This window comes from Peromyscus californicus, unplaced genomic scaffold (genome assembly GCF_007827085.1).
Source record: "Peromyscus californicus insignis strain IS unplaced genomic scaffold, ASM782708v3 Scaffold_15__1_contigs__length_86483966, whole genome shotgun sequence".
Classification (NCBI taxonomy): Eukaryota; Metazoa; Chordata; class Mammalia; order Rodentia; family Cricetidae; genus Peromyscus; species Peromyscus californicus.
In genome coordinates this window covers 55,312,125-55,335,931 of record NW_026294447.1, presented here as the reverse complement: position 1 = coordinate 55,335,931, position 23,807 = coordinate 55,312,125, and the positions used below count along the sequence as shown (strand labels likewise).

General features: G+C 47.6%; 2 long non-coding RNA genes across 2 annotated transcripts in view; one reads left to right on the top strand and one right to left on the bottom strand.

Moving 5' to 3' along the window:
* Positions 1 to 23,807, bottom strand: part of LOC128110909 (uncharacterized) — a 70,728-nt gene that overhangs the window by 46,551 nt on the left and 370 nt on the right. The window lies entirely within an intron of this gene.
* Positions 6,097 to 23,804, top strand: LOC128110910 (uncharacterized). The gene is made up of 3 exons (XR_008218376.1): positions 6,097 to 11,521; positions 20,069 to 20,266; positions 21,305 to 23,804. It is a non-coding gene; the product is annotated as an uncharacterized LOC128110910 (long non-coding RNA).

The window sequence follows — 23,807 nt, the reverse complement described above, 5'->3', positions numbered from 1 at the left end:
CACCTGACTGTAGTGAGATACAAACAATATTTTTTTGTAGATTTTCTTGTAGAAAAATTGCACGTGGTCTTCACGTTAGAGAGTGGTGGGAAGTAAGTGTTAAATTACAATATTGCATTTCATCTGATAATGCAGCAACTACATTTTTTTTTAAATCCAGAAGTTCATCTTTTATGCAACAAATGGCACCAATTCTGCTCTGGTTCCTTTGGAAAGCCACGAACTCCACAAACAGAGTTTGCAAAACCAACCAGAAACTCGTGTTCAAAGAGATGTCTTGAGAGAGATTCAGAGCAGAGCTGGAAGGGACTGGTTGTTGTTTGGGTGGTTTTCTTTTTTTTTTTAACCCAGCATAGTAAAATCTATAAATCAAAAAGTCACTTGCATATAAAACCTCAAATACAGAAGGGAAAAAAACCTCAACAAAAGACGACGCTGTGGGTACTTGAGAGTGAAGGCGATGGAAATAAATGTGAAGAAATATTAGAAATGCATATTTAATACTGTTGTGTTTATTGTTTCATTTATAAAAGTCAACCAGCTAGAAACTGTGAATGAATAAACTCTCTTCCGATGTAAGTTAGAGAAAGTGGAAAGGGGGAAGGTGTGCCTTAACTCTTTGTGTTCTGAAGGTAATTCATCTAGACAGCAAGCAAGTCTTCATTGCAACTGTGCTCTTCTGGCTGGTCCGAAACCAGGGCCATGGCTTTATGGTCCCTATGTGCCCCAGCTCTGCAAACACCACACTCCCCAAACACCTAATCTTTCTACCAGCTCAGAGCTTTTCCTTTGTGATGCCACTGGACCCCCTGGGAATGGCTGCTCTGTCCTCACTTGGCTCTCAGTGTGCCTTGAATCTCATGCCAGCGTGGCTCTAGATCCCGGGCAACGCTGTCCCTCCACACAAGGGAGTCCCTCGAAGGGAGGGGCCTTCCATCATCTTGTTTACATTCCTAGAACCCTGCCCCTTTGTCCTCCTGTCCTGGGTCCTTAAAGCCAGTGCTGACAGCAGGGAGCAGACTCTGGAAGATGCAAAATCCCCTGGTCTAGTGTTTGGGGGACCAGATTTCATAGACTCAGACTAAAACCAGTAGTCTCACCCTTCAAGAAAGGACAAGCTATCTGCCCTTAGGAATTTGGAAATTCTACTAATTGAGTCATGGAACAAGTAATATGCTATGATACTGGGGTGACCATTGGACCTTTGGCTGTCATAGGAGAGACTCAAAGAGCTGGAGTGGTGAGTAGAGCAGGGGTGAGGGTAAGGGGTACACACAGTTCCCAAGAAAGCTTCATTCTCACAAGAGTCACTTCATTCTAGGTGGGAGGTGGCGCCGTTGATACAGTGATTTCCTTGTGATCATGGAGACCCCGCATCTGGTCTTCAGAACCCATGAGAAAAGGTGGGCCTGAGGCACACACTATAATCCTAGCACTGGGGAAGTGGAGGCAGGAAGACCCCTGCAGCTCACTAGCCAACCAGCCTAGCCCCTTGCTGAACTCCAGGTGAGTAAGAGGCTGGGTCTCAAGGGAAAAGCATATGGAAGCCACAAGACCCAAGGTTGTCCTCTGGTCTCCACGAGCACAGAAGAAGAGCAAGAAAGTGTGTAGTGGGGGGGGGGGGGGGGGGAGTGGGGGGGGGGAGTGGCTCACAAACATCAGCCTGTCTCTTTTACAAGAATCTTTCCATGATTTTTCAATTATCGGCTGAAATCCGTTTCCAGATGTTGGCCCCTTTACATCTTTGATTCCCTTTACCCAGATCACCCCTTCCTACAGTCCTCAGCAGCCCCAGGACAGTGGCAGCACAGATCCTGGTCGGTACTGCCCAGCTCCACACATCCTCCCCTGCTCTGCAGAAGCCTGGAAACTTGGAGGAACTCATCTGACATCCCATTCCTTCCGATCACATCCACCCTCCCCAGACCTCCCCCCTCAGACCACTTCCCCTTTCTTCTTTTTATTAACATGTCCACACTGTCGCTTGACACAAAGGGCTTCTTGAGGAACTCATTCCCCACGCTTGTTTGGGTGTCACACACTCAGAATGGAGATCCAGAGACACAAACACCGATTTTGTTGATTTATGAGGAGGCCTCACTGTTTCTGCTTCCCCATCAATATGAGCAGGCACAGTACGCCGGAGAATGAAGCATCTGCTTCCCCCACATTGCATTTGTGAACTTTAGCACCAGATGTAAATCATTCATAAAATCCCACCGTGGGGAGGTACTCATCTCTTGTCATCATTGTAGATGCACACTTCATGCACTGTACCTAGTGTCTTCTGTAGGAGCAGAGTTTTGGTGGCTCCCTGAAATATGAGTCCAGTAATAGCAGAGAAAGGAGAAGCCCACTTCTGGTTGTTCTAGAAGGCCCTACCATCCACTTGTTATTCTCTTATTTCTTCCGGGGAAGGACAGAAAAAGATGTCTCAGTCCATTGTCGAGAACCGATACTTCCACATCCAAGGAGTTGAAGGACTGAGAGCTATTGGCTCAGTGTTGGTCTCTTTGGTTCTTTGGGGGGTCTCTGATACATTTAGTGAAATGGATCTCAAAAAAAACCACAGAGAATATCTGCTTCCAGTTGGGCCACAACTGTGGGTGCTCCTTAGACATACCCTGTGACTCCAAGAGGATGTTGAGTTCCAGTCAGGGAAAAGAAAGGTGCTGTCTCCTCCTGGGACATCCATACTCCTGCTGTGCTGGCGCATGGCCAACACAGAGGCCAGGGAGTCCACTATGCACATCTCTTTGCGGATCCCATCTCCTTCAAATGCCCCACGGGTTTTCCACAGGAGTTTAGGTTGGAAGGCAGTCGATGGAGGGTCTTTTCCATCTTCTGGTCTTGTAGATACACGATCCGCATGGCTTCAAATAATCCGTGGAGTGACACAAAATGAAAACGGTCCAAGTGATGCATTCCAACAGTGAAATTTCCTGTGGCTGAGTTCCTACACTGGCTCTCATTCAAGATGGTTCAGTTAGTGAAGGGTCCGCCTTGCCGGCATGAGGGCCTGAGTTTGATCTCAAGAGAGGCAGCTAGATCTTTGAAGACCTGGGAGGGTGGGGACCGGCAGCTAGATCACTGGAGACCTGGCCAGAGTTCTAAGCAAGTGAGAAACTGGCCTTATTTCCTTCCTGTTGCCGTGATAAAATTCCCTAACAAAAGCAACTTTAAAGGATAAAGAAAGGGTTTATTTGGCTTACAATTCTATAGTCTGTCATTGAAGGGAAATCAAGGCAGAAACTTGAAACACCTATTCACATCACATCCACAGTCAAGAACAAGAGAGAATGATCACATGCATGCTCACTGAAGCTCAGTCTCCTCTACAGTCATACAATCCAGGAACCCCTGCCCAGGGAATGGAGCTGACCACAGTAGGCTGGGTCTTCCTACATTAATTAATATAATCAAGACAATCCCCATAAACATGCCCACAGGCGGACCTGATCTAGACAATCCTTCATTGAAGACTTTCTTCCCAGGCAACTCTAGTTTTAAGTTGATAACTAAAACTAACTCACACAGAGATCTTGTCTCAAAAAGAATGGACACCTTAGGAGCAACAGCTCACACACACACACACACACACACACACACACACACACACACACACACACACACACAAGCTGTGGTTTTCAACCACATAACTACCTTCCAACTGATTCCTTCCCATAAACACCATGCAAGATCCAGTACAGGAAATTGTCAGTAAGCAACCTTTCTGAGAAATACTACAGTTCTTAAAAGATGTGCAGAGCTCAAACACAGAGTAGCCATTGACCGATTTGTTCTGCCCAGGAAGAGGAGACCATCAGAGTGGGTTTTGAGGAGGAAAGAATCTTCAGTTACTGTCTACCGCAGATGTTCTCTGCACAGGTGTGAGATATCGTATAAAAGACATGCTGTCTTCTCAAATCTTCCCAGTCCTGCAAACTGCCAAGTTCTAATGTGGATACTACAGCAGCTGCCTGCTGTGTCTTCTTTTGAAGGTGGAAAAAAAATCTTGCATCGGCTTTAAAATCAAACAAACAAACTTAGATTCAGTAGGTTCTCCAGCCTCTCTCATGACAAGCAGGGAGGGGTAGGAGAGATTCCTGGGCACCTCAATCCTGACATTGTCTCTTAAACTGACCAGAATAAATGACAAAGAAGAAGGGGATATGGATGTAATCATCATGGCTCCGTGGGTGAGCTGAAAGGAGAAGATTCGGGACACCATACATTTAATAGGTCATTGAAATTTTAATGAGAAATACATCTTTGATCTCCCCCAGAACTTATCCCTTTATTTGAACATGCATTTGCATGCTCATCTATTGATCAACTCATTCATTCCTGATATCCCATTTAAAGATTCATTGACTTACAAGACAGGAATGCTGTACAAACACAGTGGAAACATCCTGCATTCCCTTCCCAAAGTTCCCAAAGATGTGGAAAATGTGTTGGTCTTAGTGTTCTGAGATCTAGGTTCAAGTGCATGATGCTTAGCTTTGATTGTCAACTCATCTAGAATCATCTGGGAAGAGTCTCAATAGGGGATTATCTACATTGGTTGGTCTGTGGGTATGTGTATGTGGTATTATCTTAATTGAGTCGGGAAGGGAACACCCAGTCCACTATAGGTGGCTCCATTCCATAGTCAGGGATCTTGAAGTGTGTAAGAGTAGAGAAACTGAGCCAAGCACAAGCAAGCGAGTGAGCAAGCGTGCAGTCATTTCATCTCTTGACGGTGGATATCACACGGCCAGCTGTTTGAGGTTCCTGTCCTGACTTCCACAACGATGAACTGTAACTTGGAATTGTGAGCTGATGTAAGCACCCTTCTCCTCGCAGTTATTTTTTGTCAGGGTGTTTTATTATAGCGACTGGAAACAGTCTGCTGCTCACAGTCAGTCCACAGGAGGTGGATGAACTGAGAATGCTCAGTGTGTAGCCTGTGCCCTGTTCTTTGTCTTCTCCTGCTCTGCAGTCCTATAATTGAGTGCCTTCGCTCATCCTCTTGTCTTTCATGACCGTCCCCTGCTCCCCATTTCTCCTCTCCACCCTGCCCTATTTGCCACGTTGGTTGCAGTGATAACCTTTTTGGAGCGTTTGCTCCTTACAGATCATGCTGTTGGGAGCTCTAGACACTCATCTCCTTGAGCTCCCCATGGGAAGGCAATGGTGGAAATCTGACCACCATTAGACTAAAATTTCCTAGTATTACTGGACTGGTCAAGGGTATAGCCTCCTGGAGCTAAGCCAGGGCTTAGAAACCAGAATCTAGACAGTTTATCCTTGTCTGATACCTCCCCTCCAGGCCTTTTTCCTCCCAGCGGTTATTTCTCTCTGTGTCTACTTCTATCCTTCTTTTTACACACACTTGGGTGTGCACACATGCATGCACGTGCCTGCACACGCGCACACACACACACACACACACACACACACACACACACACACACACACACACACACACACACAGAGAGAGAGGCAGGTAAGAAAATAGAGGACACCACCCAGCCTGTCTTGCAGATTGCACGGCATCTCCTTCCCTTCCTTAACCCTCATCCTCAGTACCAGGGTCTTTAGAACGAGGCCACCACGTTCCCTCAGATGCAGGTCCTCAGTTATATTTCAGTTTCACTTTCAGAGAGTAGGAGTGTAGCTCGGGGGTAAAGCACTTGCCTAGCACAGATCAGGCTCTGGGTTCTACCCCCCCACCCCGGGACTTCTCTCTAAAGAGAGCAGAGACATTTTCTCCAAATCTTTATTTTAACTTCTATATCTTCCATTCTGGTTTCTTCCTTTAGAAGCAAAAGTTGGTCCTCCCACCCCACCCCCACGCCCATTTACCCTCCGCCTTTTCCTTCAGATCTTTGCTCCAGGACCGTCCTCGGGTGCGCCCTCCACAGAGCTGACTTCAGTTTATTCCATGCCCATTTGCTCTTTTCCACCCAAACCTGCAGGTCTAACGTGCTCCTGCACGGCATGTCCTGCTCTTTTCTGACTTTTATCTCTCCATTTTTGCCTTGCTGCTGTCTCTCCAGGCCGCTTTTGTCTTTCCAGGGGATTTTTTTTTTTTTTTTTTTTTTTTTTTTTTTGGTTTTTCGAGACAGGGTTTCTCTGTGTAGCTTTGCGCCTTTCCTGGAACTCACTTGGTAGTCCAGGCTGGCCTCGAACTCACAGAGATCCGCCTGGCTCTGCCTCCCGAGTGCTGGGATTAAAGGCGTGCACCACCACTGCCCGGCTCCAGGGGATTTTTTGTTCTGGTTCCTGAGACCTTCTCCCTTCTATGCTGTTAAAAGAATATTTCAGAAACAAAAAGTAATCGTGGATGCGCTAAGGTGGCCAAGAGAAACGTCTGCTGTGTGTTCTGCCCACGTATGTGTTGTGTACATGAGTGTGGCTGTGTGCAGGAACACTCACATGTGTACGCATGTGCATGTGAGCGTCTGTGTGCACATCTGTGTATGTGTGAACATGTCTGTGGATATGTGTGCATATCTGTGCGTGTGTGTATATGCATGCATATAGAGATGATATGTGAGCATATATGTGTACAGATATGCAAGTAGATGTGTATGTATATGATCACATATGCATAGATATCTATGTGAATCTGTGAGTGCATTCATGTATATGCTGTGTATGTGTATATATGTGTGTGGATATGTGAAAGTGTGTGTGTGTGTGTGTGTATGTGTGTGTTTGTTGCAGAATGGGAAGAAACAGAGAAGCTAAATGACTTTCTAAAGAACAGGACTCTGGAGAATACTCTCTGGTAGAGCCAGGTTCTATGCTGGTGACCTTGTCCTCGTCACTGCCCACATCCTGGATACCTGCACCCTCGTCTTCCAGGCAGTCGGCTTGTTCTGCAGGAGGAAGAGCACATCAGGGAGGTGGCGAGCGGTTTCACAGGAAGCTTGGCAGCCGGCCGCGGAAGCACAGTGCCAGGAGTTTAGATGTCAAGATTTAGGAACTAAAAATACAAAGTAGATCTGCCAGGGGCAGATGCACAGGGGCTATTCCTATGGCAAAGGAACCTGCCAGAGGAGATGAAGCAAGAGTACCTGTCACCCCAGGCGTGGTGGGGCAGGTGGAGCATGTGTATCCAGCTCCAGCCTTCACTACGCTCCTTTTGGGGGCTGGGATGGAAGGGCCAGTTCTCCTCATAAGCTCCTGTTCATTCAGTGAGATACCCAGGACCTCACTCCAGGATGCTCAAAGGTTACAAGGAAGACCTTTACCACGCGCTCCATCCAGGGATGGCTCAGGGTGTTTTTGCCTGTGTTAGCTGCTGTCTGCCACAGAGAATTCAGTGTGGCTCCTGCTGTGCCTTCTGAGTCACCAACAAGATTGGGGTGCATCAGAAAGCTTGGTCTGGAATGAAATGCCCATATGGCTTGGGCAGCCAGGTCGCTCTATCATGGCATTTCAGCCATCCCTTTCTCAGGTTCCTCATCTAGTTTTCAGGTCCTCTGGATCATGGAGAAATGACCCTTGGCTCCTGCAGGTGGGGCAGGGAGGAAATAACAGCTTATTCCAAGAGTGACCGATTGTGACAAGTCACCAGGCTTGTCTCAAGGGCATGGACTGTTCAGTTTGGGGAATTTTAAGCATCACCAGCCAGCCACAACAATTTGACCAGCGCAGGGTCACGCCTAGGTAACCGAAGTGTATTGTATACTTCCTACTATAGTAATGATTAGAATATTAATAATAGCCATGAGGTAACATGCAGCCCTTCACGAAAGCCAACAGTGTTTTGAGCACTCTGCAAGTGACATACGTTCATCTCTGAGAGTTAAAGTCACTCCCATTTTCCAGATGAAAGGATGGAGATTCAGAAAAATGAGTTAGCTTTCTAAAGTTTCCAAAAGCAGTGAGGGGAGCTGGGTTCCAATCATGACGGTTCATACCTATGCTGAGCGTATCGGTTACTGCTCTCATCGGTGTGGCCAAGTTCCTGATGAAAGCGACTGGAGGAAGGAGGGGCTCTTTGGCTCACAGTTTGAGGGCACCCAGTCCATCATGGTGGAGCAGTCACAGCGCAGCAGCATAAAGCACCTGGTCACATGGCATCCGGTCAGGAAGCAGAGAGAGAATGCTAGTGTTCAGCTCTTGTTCTCCTTTTGTTCAGTTCAAGACCCCAGCCCTTGGGATGGTGCTGTCCACATTCAGCGTGGGTCTTCCTCTCTGGAAATGCCCCCACAGATGTGCCCAGAGGCGTCTCCCCAAAGATACTAATTCCTGTCAAGTTGGCAACCGGAACTAGCCAACCACCATACCGAGTGTTTCATGAAGCCCCAGCACCCTCTTGAGCAGCAGGTAAGCAGATATGTGCTAGCCCTGCATGAGAAGAGGCTGGAAGCCAGCAGCCAATGAGGCTCATGGGATGCTGCAGCCAGCCTTGAGTGCTGGGATGAGACCAGGAGAACCTGCAACAGAGGCTGGAGGTCCCTGGTCCCCCTCAGCCTCAGAGGCATGGCGAGGACAAATCGAACCCTCTCCACTCAGTTTGAAGCCTTGCCTATTAATGTTATTCAGAGCCTTTATGTGTTTGAAAATATTCCTCTTCATTATTCATATTGTGCCACAAGAATGATATATTTGAAGAAATTATCATGAATAAAGTGGCCAATTTAGCAGGGAGATTTACCAAGAAAATACTCAGTAAAAAAAATAGTCAGCTACATTTTCCGAGAGGGGAAGTGAAAACGCCGCTTGGATCTTCATAGTTTGAGAACAATGCACGTGGCGGGGGGACCCTGCTCAATAATGTTTCCTACAATAATTCTCAGGCAAGAGGGAAAAATTATTTCCAATAATGATAAAAGAGGAAATAAAGTGGCCTCAAGTCTAATCAAGCCTAGTTACGGGGGGGGAAATCGTTCTCTTCTCAGATTATTCTAAAGGAGTTTGGGGGAAGGCAGGCACGTGTGTACATTAAAAATAGAATTGCTAATAATCCTGTAAGCCAGTGTTCCGGGTTTGGGAGGCCAGATGGCAGGGTTGGAAGAGCTGAAGTCAGAAGCCCCCTTTCAAAGCAGCCGCATGCTCACGCTGCCATCCAGGGAAGTAAGCATTCCTGCCTGCCTCCAGCTCCTCACCCATCATGTGAGGGCTCACAGAGGCAATCCCTGGTGTCCTTGAGCATTCAGAGTCTCCCCACCAGCAGGAGGAGGCAAAAATAAAAGACTGACCCTGCTGGAAACCTGGGTTTGCAGCTCTTGCCAAGTGCCTGGCTTCCATCCACCAACATGGAGTCATTGGAGGTAAAATCAGTGAGTGTCAAGAGGCAGTTCTCCATCCCAGCACTTGAGAGACCACCCACTCCAGGTCCCTGGTACCAAGCTGTTGTTTGGGATGAACCTGTGCCACTTCCAGTGCCCACTTTTAAGGGTCAGGACTGCCTACCTGTCCCAGTTAGCTTTTTTCTGTCAATTTAACACATCTAGGTTTATCTGGGAAGATCATCTCAATTGAGGGATTATCTAGATCAGATTGGCCTACGGACATGCCTGTGAGGGATTGTCTCAATTGTTAATTGACGTAGGAGGGGCCAGTCCACTATGGGCAGTACCATTCCCTCGGCAGATGGTTCTGATCTGCATAAGAAAGAGAGCTGAGCATAAGCCTGCCTGCTACCCAGCAAGCAGCATCCTCCACAGTTCACACAGCACTTCTTTGACTGTGAAGTAAGTTCCTTGGTCAGAGGCAATGCTGTGTAGGGTAGCAAACAGGCCTGCCTTCAGGTTCCTGCCATGAGCTCCCCCAAAATAACAAACTGTAATTTAGCGTTGTATGCCAAATAAATCCTTTCATTTTGGGGCCAGGGTGTTTTGTCACAATAGAAATTAAACTAAAACACCACCCAAGCCTGCCTTGCCTTTCCCATAAAGGTCCAAGATTCAAGGAGCCCAAGTCCCCAGATAGCCACATGGAAGAGTCTCCCTCCACAGAAACACTACTTTGCACTGCTGGGTGACCTGGAAGTAATCCTTAGGGGCTCTAGCATCAGCATTCCAACTATCAGAGCAAGACCCAGGGTGCCATTAATAAAGCTGTCACTTTGCTCAGGGCCAGGCACACGAGGACACCGGTGTCCTTCCTTCTATAAGAAACACACTAGACGTAGAATACTAGAGCCATGAATTAATACAGAGTTAGGCCAGACTTTCCTTGGCACAGATAAGCTGCTCAGAGCAAATATCAACATGGGGACAAAACATGGTGGACAATCAAACACATTAGCTTTTGCAAAGATATGTAAGTTCTTCTTTTTATCACATAAGGCAGCCTACCTTCAAAGGCTGGCGAACTGCATACATCAACGACCAGGGCCATTAATAGAGTATTCTTAAAGTGCAGAGGACACTCCACACCTTGCCTGGGCACCTTCCCTCAGTGGCATGAATTTTATTCTTATCCTCATGATACACATAAAGAAACTGAGTCTTGGTTATGTCATCTGAGAATGACAGCCAGAAACTTGACCCTCCGATTCACAACCCGCACAACACTGCTCCCTCGCCGGTTTCCACAAACTCCAAGGGAACAAGAGGTAGTGGGGCAGGTAGAGAAATAGCTAGGTCAGTAACATGCTCTCGATGTGCAAGCATGAGGACCTGGGTTCTAATCCCCAGAATGCACATAGGAAGCCTGGCATGGTGGCACTCGCTCATAATCTCGGTGATGGGGAGATGGAGACAGGTGGGCCTCTGGAGCTTGCTGGCAGAACAGGGAGAGAGCTTCTGCGTAACAATGCCCAAGGTTGCCTGCTGGCCTCCACACATATGTGTATGCACACATTCAGAGAGAGAGACAGACAGACAGACAGACAGAGACAGAGAGACAGAGAGAGACAGAGGTAGAGACACAGAGAGAGACAGAGAGAGGAGAGGAAAGACAGACAGAGATGAGGGTGGAGAAGTCATTGAAATTGTCCTTTAAAGGGTCTAGGTCCCAAAATGCAAAGGGCAGCGACAGCCCAGCTCTGGAAGAGAAGTAGGTGCGTGGACACAGAGGGGCCCACATGTCTGGTGAGAGTCTGGGCCTGACTCCAACAATCAAAGAACCTGAAAATCAGTCTACAAAACCAGACAGGGCTCGGATAATTGCGCTCCTTTCCTGCAAACGACGGCGGGGCTTCCACTCCAAGCTGGAGCCATTCCACTGACGAGCTCAGCCTCCCTTCAAGAGTGGTTTCTCGCCACGACTCGGATTTATTTAAGTTCCACCATTAAAATGCAAGCCGGAATGCACACTGCCATCTCCATGGCGATGAGCGTCCTCAAAAACCAGCGCCAGTTTTAATGATTAAATTATCTTTATTTTCGGTTCTTCCATCTCCACATTTCCCCACACTTTAGTACTCGTTCAATAATTCAAGGCTTCTCCAAACACCAGTGAGGAGCCTGGCTCCCTAAGGTGGTCCTTTGCTTCCAGGAGCAACCTGTGGCAGGGACATCGCTTTAAACACTGTCACAGTAACAGTGCTGAGGAGCCGCTGGTTGAAACAGATGTAAGTCACAATTTACAACCCTCAAAGATTGAAAGAGACTGTCTTGAGTCCCCTGAAGTTCTGGGATGATGATGCTGGGATAGGGAGAGGTGGAGAGTGTGGTACCAAGGCCAGGTTTGTTTGCTGTTGTTTAATATTCTGCAGAGCATCCAGGAGCCAATGATGTGGTTTTGACAGCGAGTGTGTGGGTGTGTACCTGGGAGTGTGTACATGCACACATCTGTGGGTGGGCACGGAGACCAGAGATCACTCTCAGGTGTTGTCACTCAGGAACCATCCATCTTGCTTTTTGAGACAAGGTCTCTAACTGAAACCTAGAACTCACCAAGGAGGCTGTCCTAGCTAGCTTTGTCAGCTTGACACAGCCTAGAGTCATCCGAGAGGACACAGAGGAGAACCTCAAGTGAGGCCTCACTTAGATCAGACTGGCCTATGGGCATGCGTAGGGGTGATTGTCTTGATTACTTATTGATGCAAGAGGGCCAAGCCCACTGTGGGTGACACTATCCATACGAAGGTAGTCCTGGGCTGTATAAAAATGCTAGTTGAGTATAAACTAGTGGTTGAGTAATCCAGCAAGCGGTGTTCCTCCCTGATTTCTGCTTCAAGTTCTGGTCTTGGGTTCCTGCCTCTACTTTCCCCAGGGACTGTGTCCCTTTTCTCTCCAATGTTGTTTCTGATACTGTCCCTAAGGTAGAAAGGGAAGAATTGAGAAGGGAAGGCATCCTCCTTGACTGGCTGGGGATGGAAGCTAGATTTAGTTACAGATGCCATGGGACAGGTGGCAACAGGGCCCAAGACCACCAGGCATCAATCGACTCAGAGACTCATTCCAACTCCCCCTAAGTGGGGAAAGAGAAGATAATTCAGACTATGCAGAGAGGGCATTCTCCTAAGCTGCCAAGCCCAGAAGCAGTCAAGGGAACTACAGGAGACTGTAGAAAAAGCCAAACTTGACCAAGGTTGCTCATACCACCTACTGTTCTGCCCTGGACTGTATGGACATTAAGGACTTCAGATTCAATAGCTGTGGAAAGCAAGCAGCAGCTAAGCCAGCTTACACAGGCACAGGACCCCAGGTAGAAGGACTGAGGTTTATGTCTTAGCAACCTGAGGCTCTTTCAGCACCCCTCAAGCAAACTCTGTCCCTCGACCCACACTGTATCCTAGACATCCATTGTATAGGCACAAAAGAAAGCAGAACAAAACAAAAATCAGGTAAATCACTATGTGCAACTGGTAGGCGACGAAGGACGTTTTCTCAGGGAGGGCTGTTGGGTCACTGGCTATTGAAGGGTGAGTAGGAGTTGGTCCTGGCAAAACATGGAAGATGGGGGGTTCAATGTTGGAAAAAGAGCATTGAACGTGACTCGTGGGTCAAGCGAAAGGAGCAGAGACCAGAGCAGAGGAGAGCCTCAGGAGCTAACTGCAGCCAGGCTGCGAAAGGCCTGAAACAGGGTGATAAGAATCCAGTAGTCCCTCCGTCATTCACAGGAAATGGGGAAAGCGTGCTGTTTCCTTTGCCTCCTTTCCTTTTCTGTCAACTTGCATGGAGCCCCTGTGAGCAGTGGCGGGAGCTGGGGAGCTGCTGGCCTGCTCAGATGTGCTCAATAAACCAGTGCTGTGGACCTGGGCAGGCTGAAGTGTCTGAAAATCTCAGCCACAACCTAGCCAGGTGGCCAAGGGACACAGGCCCCTGCCACACAGTGGGGCCGAGGTGGAGTAAGAGGACTCACTCAAGACGGAGAGACTCGGCCGCCCCGTTGGTGATCACCAGGAAAGCCCAGCTGCTCAGATGATCCGTGCACGAGTTCACGGATCCTGGAATAGCACAGTGTCATCCCTCTACAAGGCTATTTTTAAAATGTACTCATCAGAAGTATTTATACCCCACGTCTTCCAATTTGAGAAAGAGAGAGAGAGAGAGAGAGAGAGAGAGAGAGAGAGAGAGAGAGAGAGAGAGAGAGAGAGATATTCAGGCAGCTGAAATGGCCAATGTGAAATAAAATTAATAAAACAGGACTTGAATTAAGAAAATGTGATTTTTAGCCGGCAAGTGGTAGTACCGTTGCTATGACACAGTTTGGAGCCAAGCTGTGAGTTTCCAAGTAGCCAAAGCAAAAATGGGAGTCAATACAGCACAGCTCACAGAGTCAGAAAGTAGTGAGTCCTGTCAGTGCTTCGAGGAAGACAGACACTTCGCTTGTTCTAAACTCAGAATAAAACAGCTCAAGTCAGAGGTTTAGGAAGAAACAGAACCCGCACGGCTTGGGGAAGCCTTACCTAAAACTTAGAGGCCTGACATTTAGAGCAAAGAGCAGATGAAGGGGGGTGTGATCAGTCCATGGGAATCCCCTGGGATCCCCAAATCCAGGCTGTTCCCACCCTGCACTGGCCGTGTTGCCAATTGTTAAATGCCAAGTTGCCTCCAGTCCCAGGGAGGCAAATGCTGGGTCCCAGAGGAGGAAGAAACCCACAGAGCTGGGACATGAGAAATGAATCCAGAAGACTCAGGTAGGACTAGCGTCCATCTGGTCTACCCGGTGTCTACTGCACAGGGAGCACTGGTAGGCAGCCAGAGCTCTGACATGATAATCTCTACAGGGCAGCAGGAAAGGGCGAACCTCAGTCCTGGCTCTGAGTCACCCGCTGAGCCACTTCATAACAGAGTCTTGGCCTCTCTGGGCTCCTTGCCTTCAGATAAGGAAGAGCGGTATGTGTGCCATAGTTTCACCAGATGTTGCAGAATGGTTCCTGCTGCGGTTATGTAATTCTTAAACCCACCAGTAGCACCTAAGAGTTCCCTTAACATCACACCTCCACTGACATTTGGTATTGCCAGACTTAATCCTTGCCAGTCAGAAGGGTGTGAAATGGTTATCTCATTCAAAATTGAGTAGGAGACTGGAGGGATCCAGATGACCTGAGTTTAGTTCTCAGCACCCATGTTGAGAGGCTCACAACTGCCTGTAACTCCAACTCAAGTGGTGTCCATCCACCTCCTCTGACTTCTTCCGGCACCTGCACTCCTGTGCATGTACCCGCCATACAGAGACGCAGTCAAAAATAAAACATTAATTAAAATGTGTCTGAATGGGTAATAAACATTGAGGTTGTCTGGCCAGAATGAAAGCAGGGGAAGGGAAAGAAAGCAAGACAGATTTGATGCCAGGATATCCTGTCATGTCTTATATGAAGATTCAGATGCCATGTGCACATCCCCAGCAGTAGCTTTGCCCCAGTGACCAACAAACAGGACTTCAGTGTGTCCTGGCAACAGGGCTGTTTGTGCTGGAGACCGTGGAGGCTCACCCTACTCCTACTGTTCTCTTCAAACTCACACCCACCTCTTTAGGGCACGTGCCTTCTGGTGTTCCACATTGGTAGGCAGAGAGGAAATCTACTCAGGGAAAGGTGAAGAGCTGAGGCACAACCTTCACGTGATCACGGGTGACCCCACATTGAATGTCATCCACATGTCATGACACTGTGCAATTCTGGCATGTAGCCTCATAGCAGGATAACTCCATCAGTGGCCAATGAACGCATTTTGGCTATACACTTAGGAAGTAAGAGAACTGAAGTTCAAGTCAGTGAGCCAGGTCCCTTCTGACCACTGGAGGTGCTTTTCAGCCACCAGATCCTGACCAAGAGGGCCACATGGTAGGAGCACCATCGGTCCGGCAGACAGAGCTGAAGATACACATGATTTCAACATGGTGACTAGATGCAGCCAGGTGCATGCAGCTCTCAACACATAGTGAGTGTTAATAAATGGCACTGTCCTTGTATTGCTGTGGCTAGTACTCAATGTCTCCCCTGCTCCTGTCTCCTGCCTTAATTAAAGGTAAGTGAGGGCCAAGAGACTTTCAAGTTCACAGTCCCTGGGCACTGAGTGGAGATAAAAGTAGGAAACCCTGGGGGTCGTTTCCATGTTTTTTCCAATCCTCGGAATCTGCCCCCAGGGACACAGCCTAAGCTCTGCAGTCCTGCTCAGGTCCAGCCACAACATTGTCTTCCAGGAGCTGGTGCTCAGCCTGGTGGGAGAGAGAACCCATGACTGAAGGTCAGAGTTGCTCTCAACCCCAGCACAGCACAGCCTCCCAGCTGCTCTGCTCACGTTGCACTTAGCTGTTCATGGGGTGTTGGCTGCATCCCCTGACCTGGCCCTATGAGCCCACATGACACTCCTGTCTTCTCCCCTGGAGTGATGTGCTGGCGGGGGCATTGAAGAGTTTAGTGACGAGGTAATAAAAGGGTCCTAAGCTGTGCCTCTGATGGAATCAGTCCTGCCTTCTCCCCACAGTCCATTCCCACCTGGACGGCTCCTCTACACCAGCGGGGAGCCCTGAAAGATACTGAATGGGAAGCTCACTGTGGCCTTCAATAGTGTTATCAAAGCACGCGCAAAGAATTTTGTTAAATTTGAATTTCAGACACACAGACATTTTTGTAGATGTATGTCCCAACCACCATATTACTTGTGGCATATCTGAAACTCCTGTGCTTTGATTTCTGAGCTTGGCCCACCCTGCCTTCCTTAGCTGTGACTTGGTGGGTCATTTCTGCTCCCAGGAAACTGTGATTTTCTGCCCAAGGAGCATCTCTGCAGCTTCAGCTCAGCCAGAGCAAGGCAGAGAGGTAAGCTTCCTGGGGACGGCTGTTCACCGAATGGCTTTGTATGGTGCTCTGTGAGACTTGGGTCCTTCGTGGCTCCTTGTTCTACACGGGGAACTGCTGAGATCTGATCAGAGGGACGTCACCTAGTGCTATATGTATGTGGGAATGTGCATTGCGTGTCTGTGTGCATACGTTACAGTATGCATATAATATATGTATATGTGCGTGTGTTTGCCAGTATGAATTTTATTTATGATTTTTAAAAATTCCTTGAGAATTTCATACAATGTATTTTGGTCACGTGGCTTTTGAGATTGTTCAGTTGACAGTGCCAGGGAGGAGGAAAAAAAAAAAAAAAAAAAAAAAAAACAAGGAAAGAATTTGCAAATGAAGTTTTGGAAGAGATGAAATGTGAGCAGGGGAAGGTTTCCACAGCCATCTAGAAAGATCCAGACACTGACTCAGCAGGTTTCTGCAGCCCAGTCACCGCTACCAAGCCAAAAGAAACTAGAGGCAGAGGACACGTGCTCCCCAACATCACAGGCCCTGGGACCCCAGCACTGGGCATCTGTGACTTTTCCTCCCTGCCTGAGTCACTGCTCTCTTGCCAGGTGTGTGGCCCAGTGTCAGGCTGCAATGTCACCCCCCACCTCAGCCCTGAGTATTGGGGACCAGCCATCTTCTATGGAGCCAGCAGCAAACCAGGCCGACCACATCACAGGGAGGCACTGAGAGGGAGGGCGCAGCCTGGGCCTCCCTCCCTCCCTCCTCGCAAGGCCACACCAGGCAAAGTGTCCAACTTGTAATAGGGGCTCAGTGAATCTTCTTCAGAGTCCCAAGCAAGAATGAGGACAAGCCGGCTCCAAGGCCTGAGATGTTTCCGTGATAAGGAGAAATAAATGGGCTTTTCAAAGACCACAGACACAGTTCTCTAGTAAATTCACTTTAAAGCATAAGAAGGAAAAAAAAAGAAAAAGAAAAGGAAAAAAAAAAAAGGCCCTCTCCATCAAATATCAAATGCCGCCCAGGAAAGAGATAAGGTTTAAAGCCAGTGCGGATTCAGGCTTATATTTATGTAGAGAAGTAATCAGAGCATCAAAGTGGAGGAAGAAAGTGGAAGGGTGTTAAGACAAATGAATTTTAAAAGCACACAATAGCAGCCCCAGATTCGCTTTCCCGTGCAATGAAGTATTTCAGAAGATTAAAAATGGTTATATAACTTCCAGAATCCACATTGTCAAAAAGATTTGTAACTCGATGTTTTCCGACCCAGGTACCAAATGAAAGAGTTTCATCTAGGTTTTTGATCCTGGCAATTTTTTTTAAGGTATAAAATATATTGAAATATTTAAATTGCTTGTCAAATGTAAACTTGCCCGTGTCCTGACACTTTTAAAATATAACGCGGCTTCAAACATCACTTCTCCTACTAGGGTTTTTTAAATTGTTTTATAATGCATTAATAGTGGAGATCAGAATCCAAAAGACCGGTATTTGTATATTCACATTTCCCCCCCTCATCCCCTGTAATTTTCAGAATGTAATTCTGCCCCCAGCTGGTTAAAACATCTCTGACATCAGAAAGAAATGAGAAACTTCTCAAGGTCCCCGTGCGCATTGGAAGGGCAAGGGTTTGTGTTTCACAAAGCTGACAGGTGCATTGGGGGATAAGGCACTCCCCAACCCAACCCCACCCCCACCCCCACCCCCCTCACCCCCACCCCCACCCCCACCCCAAGTAGATTTTATGTGTCTGTTGAAGCAAATGAGTAGTTTTTCTCTTTGTACAATCAAGGCATCCAGAATAGGGGCCAAGCATTTCAGGGAGGCCCTGGCTGCTTTCTTCTTAGGACTGCTACCATTAACAAGGTATTGATTGCCTGGCTGTGATGTTGGTTATCCCTGAATGTCAGCCCGTGCAGAGTGTTGATGACCACCTTCATCATTTGCATCCTGAGCACGGCTTTGTTTTCTTAATGTGCACACTTTTGCCTTTTCCATTAAGTTTGCTAAGATTTATTCCTACAAGGCCACATCCCGGCAAGGACGGCAATATGAGCATCTTCAATACTGAGAGAGCGCTCTTGCTCCACCCTGCCAGCATCTTCACCCCAGGCTCAGATGAGTGGCCAGGAAGCAGAGCTGGATACTCAGCAACAGCCAAGACCACTGACCATGGGGATGGCCAGTTAGAGTATCATTGGAGACTCTGTCTTTGGGACCCCTCCATTGTCAGCAGTGCTTTTGTGGATGGTGTGGACAGAAGGACCCCTATCTCAGCAAGGGTCTCTATAGAGCTCTCAGGGAAGAGATGAAACTGAGTTCTAGGCTGACAACATCCCAGCTCCAAAGGACTGACTGAAAAGAAGGACAGACTCCAAAGCCCAGACTCGGAGGTTGTCTCAGAAAGGCCCCGGGGAAAGGCAGTACCTGGCTCGGTGCGGTGGCCTGTCAACTGCACCCCCACCCCGCATTCTACAATTACCCTGCTGCACCTCTAAGGCATCAGAAACAGTAGTGTGGACAGAAGGTGGACCTGGGACAGGACGGTTAGGATCTGATTTCCTCTGTAAGCTCCCACGGATGACTATGAACGACCTTCAGGTCCTCAGCAGCCCCCTCCTTTTTATCACTGGTGAGGTTTTCAAAATTCAGATCGAGATTTAAAAGATGTAAAGTGTTCCTGAATGTGCTAGGGCAATCCTTTGCTCTCGAGGGAGGTATTTGAGGAAGGCAAACCTATTTTCTCCCAGTGTTTACACTTCCTGTAAAAGGCCAGACAGAGTCAACAGCTTAGGTTTTGCTGGCCAACAGCAAAGTCGAGAGCATCACATAAAGAAAACACTTATAAAACCAGACAGGGAAAAAATAATGTCCCTTTAAACCAAAAGTGGTCACAACACTTATAACCCCAGCACTTGGATGGATAAGGCAGGAGAATTATGAGTTTGAGGTCAGCCTGGGCTGCAGAGGGGCATCCTATCTCAAAAAGGCGGAACTAAAACTAACTAAATAGAAATCCTCAGGGTCTGGGGAGGGCTCTGTAGGTGAGATGCTTACCTCTCAAGCGTGGGGACCCAGGTAGGCAGATCCCCAGGAGCATGCACCTGTGACCGCAGAACTTCAGGGACCAAGACTGTCAGGTCTCAGAGTTCACCAGCCAGCCTGTCTAGCCAATCAGTAAGCTCCAGGTTCACTGAGAAACCTTGTCTCAAGGAACTAGGGTGGTGAGCTACACAGGAAGATGCCCACTTCTAGCCTCCATGGGCATGTGTACACAGGAACCACACACAAACAAAAAGAAACCCTCAATTTTCATTAATAAAGTTAAAAACATAATGATCATGATGCTTTCACACAGGTCCACATATCAGAATGGAAATCCTTCTTTTAAAGTAATGAAACAAAAACTTGAGGATGTGTCCTATCATCAAATCAAGCACAAGTTCACTGCAAAAACTATACTTAGCTCGAAAGCTGAATAAAATGAGTTCTACCCAGGTTTGCCTGTTGACCATGCTGTTGGTATAATAAGGAGGATGCTCAGGCAGCCTCCCTGTCCTTGTCATTCTCTGCCTGTCCCAGCAGGTCCTCAGGTCTCAGGATCTATCCTTAGTGCTCAAATCCCACCTCCCAACTCACGTGCTGGGGCTCAGTCTCCAGCTCAAGGGCATCATGAGGCAGAGAAGTGAGGAGGGTGGAGCCCTTGAGAATTAGATTTGTGCCCTCAAAAAAGAGGCCCAAGGAGGAACTTATTTGTTCCTGTTGTCACCAGAGGACACAGTAGAAAGTGGCTTTAAGACAAAGAGCATGAGTCACCAGACCTAAGGCTGCTGGTACACAGACATCCCAGGCCTCTGGATCTGGATCTGTGAGTAGCACATCTCTGCGGTTGTCAGTTACCTGGTCTGTGCATTTTTGTTCTAGCTGCCTGAACTGATGAGACCTTGTTCCTCCGTCACCTCTTCTGGGAAGGCTTCTTGGATTTTGCCTTGTCTAGAGAAGATGTTGATGACAAAGTGTTCTAGAAAACGCTACAAAGGAACCATGGACTCCTGGAAGGCAAGCCTGGGCTTCTTATTCAGCTTATTTGGTGGATATAGCCTGAGTCCTTGCAGAGCTAAGGTAAGTCTTTGGGAAAGGAAGGAGGGGGGAGTAAGCCCTGGGCTACATCAGAAGCCAACCCCGTGCTTACGCACTCACGCTAGCGCTCTCTCTCTCTCTCTCTCTCTCTCTCTCTCTCTCTCTCTCTCTCTCTCTCTCTCACACACACACACACACACACACACACACACACACACACACACACACCAGCCCACTACTGAGTAGGAGCTGAGTTGAGGAGCATCAGTGAATACCAGCCCTCCCAGTGAGCACAACTAGCAAGACTCTTCTTCTCAGCATCAGCTCAATGAGCCACACAACACAGAAGAGGGATGCTGCTCCCTCTCCACCTCGCAGATGGGGAAGACTGAGGGAAAATGGCATGGGCAAGGCTCCATGGCTAGCCTGTAGTGCAAGCAGGATACAAACCTCCCATCTCTCTCTAGACCCTACCCATGAATCTCCTGGCCACGATTCCCAGCTAGGACTCTGCAGGTGGCTCTTCACCTGTGTTTCCTCTCACTTTTACAGCTGAGGCAGCTTCCTGGATGTCACCTCTTTATTCTCCTATCCCCCAGTGCTGCGAGGTGGAAGGCAGACTCTGAGAGTGTTGTCTCTTGTTAAAGACTGTTATTCCCCAACTGTCTCACCTCGATGCTAGGACTCCTTTGCCTGTTGACCCAGAAGATGGAAAAACAGATCTCTGAACCATAGCTCTGGAGGAGCACCTTAGTAATCAGTGGGGAAACTGAGGCCTAGAGATAGAATCCCTGAGGCTCTTAGTTGAGATTAGGGGCTAGACAGTGTCTGTTTTCAGAAGCTGCTGTGCAACTTGATACTCAGTCTGCCATGCCCAGCTGAGGGGGACTTATAGGGTGTGGCAGCTTGAGTGAGAATGGCTCTTTTAGGCTCATACATTTGAATGTTTGGTCCCTAGTTGGTGGAACTGTTTGGGAAGGATGAAGAGGTGTGTCCCTGTTGGAGGAAATGTGTGATTGGGGGTGATAAATTAAGGTTACAAAAGCCCATGCCATTCCTTGTTATCTATCTCTATATCAGGTTGATACCAAGGTCTACCCAGTGAGATGCCAGCTGCTGAGACCACAGACACTCAGCAGTCTTTGTCACTTTCACCTGCTCACATGGCTGGAGACCAGAAATGTGCTCTCTGCATAATAATGGAAAGTCCGCCGGGCGGTGGTGGCGCACGCCTTTAATCCCAGCACTCGGGAGGCAGAGCCAGGCGGATCTCTGTGAGTTCGAGGCCAGCCTGGGCTACCAAGTGAGTTCCAGGAAAAGGCGCAAAGCTACACAGAGAAACCCTGTCTCGAAAAACCAAAAAAAAATAAATAAATAAATAATGAAAAGTCCATCTGTATCTGAAGATGGAGCTGGAAGTAAAAATTGGAGGTGATGGGGGCCACCTTCTGCGGACAGTGCCTAGGACCAGTGGATTAGAGTTCACCAGATGCCCATATCCTTGTCCCAGACTGCATCCTCAGAACACACCCTAGAGCAGAGCACAGAGATCAGCCCTGACCTGTGGATGGATGGATGGACAGGTGGATGGATGGATGGACGGATGGATGGATCAGAAAAAATGAATATGTGGTACGGCAGATCTGGAGTTTCCAATGTTACCCCAAGGGCAGTGGGAGGATGTCCTAAACAGCTTGTGCCCACTGGGAAGCATCTCAGCAGTAAAAGACAAACGTAATAACAAATCCTTTTCTACTACTTGCTAGCTGGTTGCTCTGGGCAGGTACATTACCTCTCTGAGTTTCAGTTTCCACAGGAAACTGAAGGATTAAGTGAGGTATCAGGTCACCTTGTTGAACACACAGGGGCTTCCCATGTCTGCATTCTTCCCCACAACCCAGTGTCTCATGAGTTTGGGCTAGGAGCTAGCAGCTAATGAATGAGGTCTAGTCAGACATTGATAGTGATAAGGACTTGGCCCTCAAGGACGTTGATTTGCATTTTTCTAAAGGCTAAAGATGTTGAGTTTTGCCGTGACCTTGCACAGCTTAGAAATGGACTTAACCAGGGCCAAGAGGAAAGAAGAAATGACAGCTGTACATACAGAAAAGCTGGGATTCCGTGGGCCTTGTCTCTGATGGAGATGCACCAACAGCAGCCTGGAAACTCAGCATGCTTGTTTCATCATTGAAGAAGCACTTTTATTGTATACTGCTGAAGGAGGTGGCCGATTCAGCTAATCTGGGGGTGGGGGTGGGGCTCTGGAGGAGCGCCCTCTTGAGCTGCAAACAAGTTGCAGGGGGAAGCTGTCCTGGATGGTTTGCCATTTCCCTCAGCCTGACCTGGGGAAAGCATCACCATTCCCGTGGGTCTGAGGCATTGGCATCCTTGACACAGTCATGGTCATGTCAACAGCACACATTTACCCAGGCCTCCCTCTGCTCCCCATGGGGTTTTGCCCACATTCGATGGCCATTTGTACCTCTTCTTTTGAGAAGGTTCTGTCCCAGTGATCTGCCTATGTATTGATTGAGACCGTGTTCTCTTATCATTAACTTTTTTACTTCCTTAAACATTCTTGTTATCAGTCTTCCATGAGAACCACTTGAGAGCTTTTCTCCTGTTCTGTGTGATGCTTGTTGCTCTGCAGATTCTCCCGTTTCAGTGTAGAAGCTTCTTAAGTTGCAGACAAACCCACACCCAATGTTACACGGAACAGGAGAAAACTGAAATCATTTCCTGTAAATTCAGAAATGAGATGAGGCTGTCCATCCTCCCTGCTCCTACAGTATGGTTCTCAAAATTTTCACCAGAGCAATCAGTCAAGAGAAAGAAAAGAAAGATATACAGCCAGGAAAGGGGGAAGTCAAATGTTGCTTTCTGCGGATGATACAATTCTATACATAAAACCCACCTAAAGACTCTCAGAAATTATTTTTTTAAAAAAAATCAGCCAAGTCACAGGATACAAAATCAAAATATTAAACATCTATAGTTTTCCTATACATCAACAATGAACTCACCAACAAAGAAATCAAGAACACAGTCCTATTAATAATAAAATAATAAAAACTGACCTAGAAAGAAACCTAACCAAGGAGGTACAAGAGTTTCACAATGGAAGTCATGAAACGAGGTAACCCATGTTCGTAGACAGGGAGATAATACTGTAAAAGTGTCTACGTTACCAAAGGCTAGCTACAGATCCAATGCAATTCCCATCAAGATACCAATAACAATCTTCACAGACTAAGAAAGAACAATTCTAAAATTCACATGGAAAGACAAAACACCCGAAGTATCCAAAGCAATCCTAAAGGAGAAGAACAGTGTTCGAGGCGTCGTAATAGTTGATCTCAAATTATGCTACCGAGTCCTACTGACACAAACAGTGTGGCGCTGGCACAAAAACAAACAGATCACTATTTCTGAACACACCAAACACATGAGCTTCTTGGATCTTTGCATTGGCTCTTTCCTCTGCCAGGAAAACCCTTTTACAAGTATCAACAGGCTTGGTCCTACTTCCTTTTGAACTCTATTCAAATATCACCATATCCAGTAAGCCCCCCATCCACCCTCA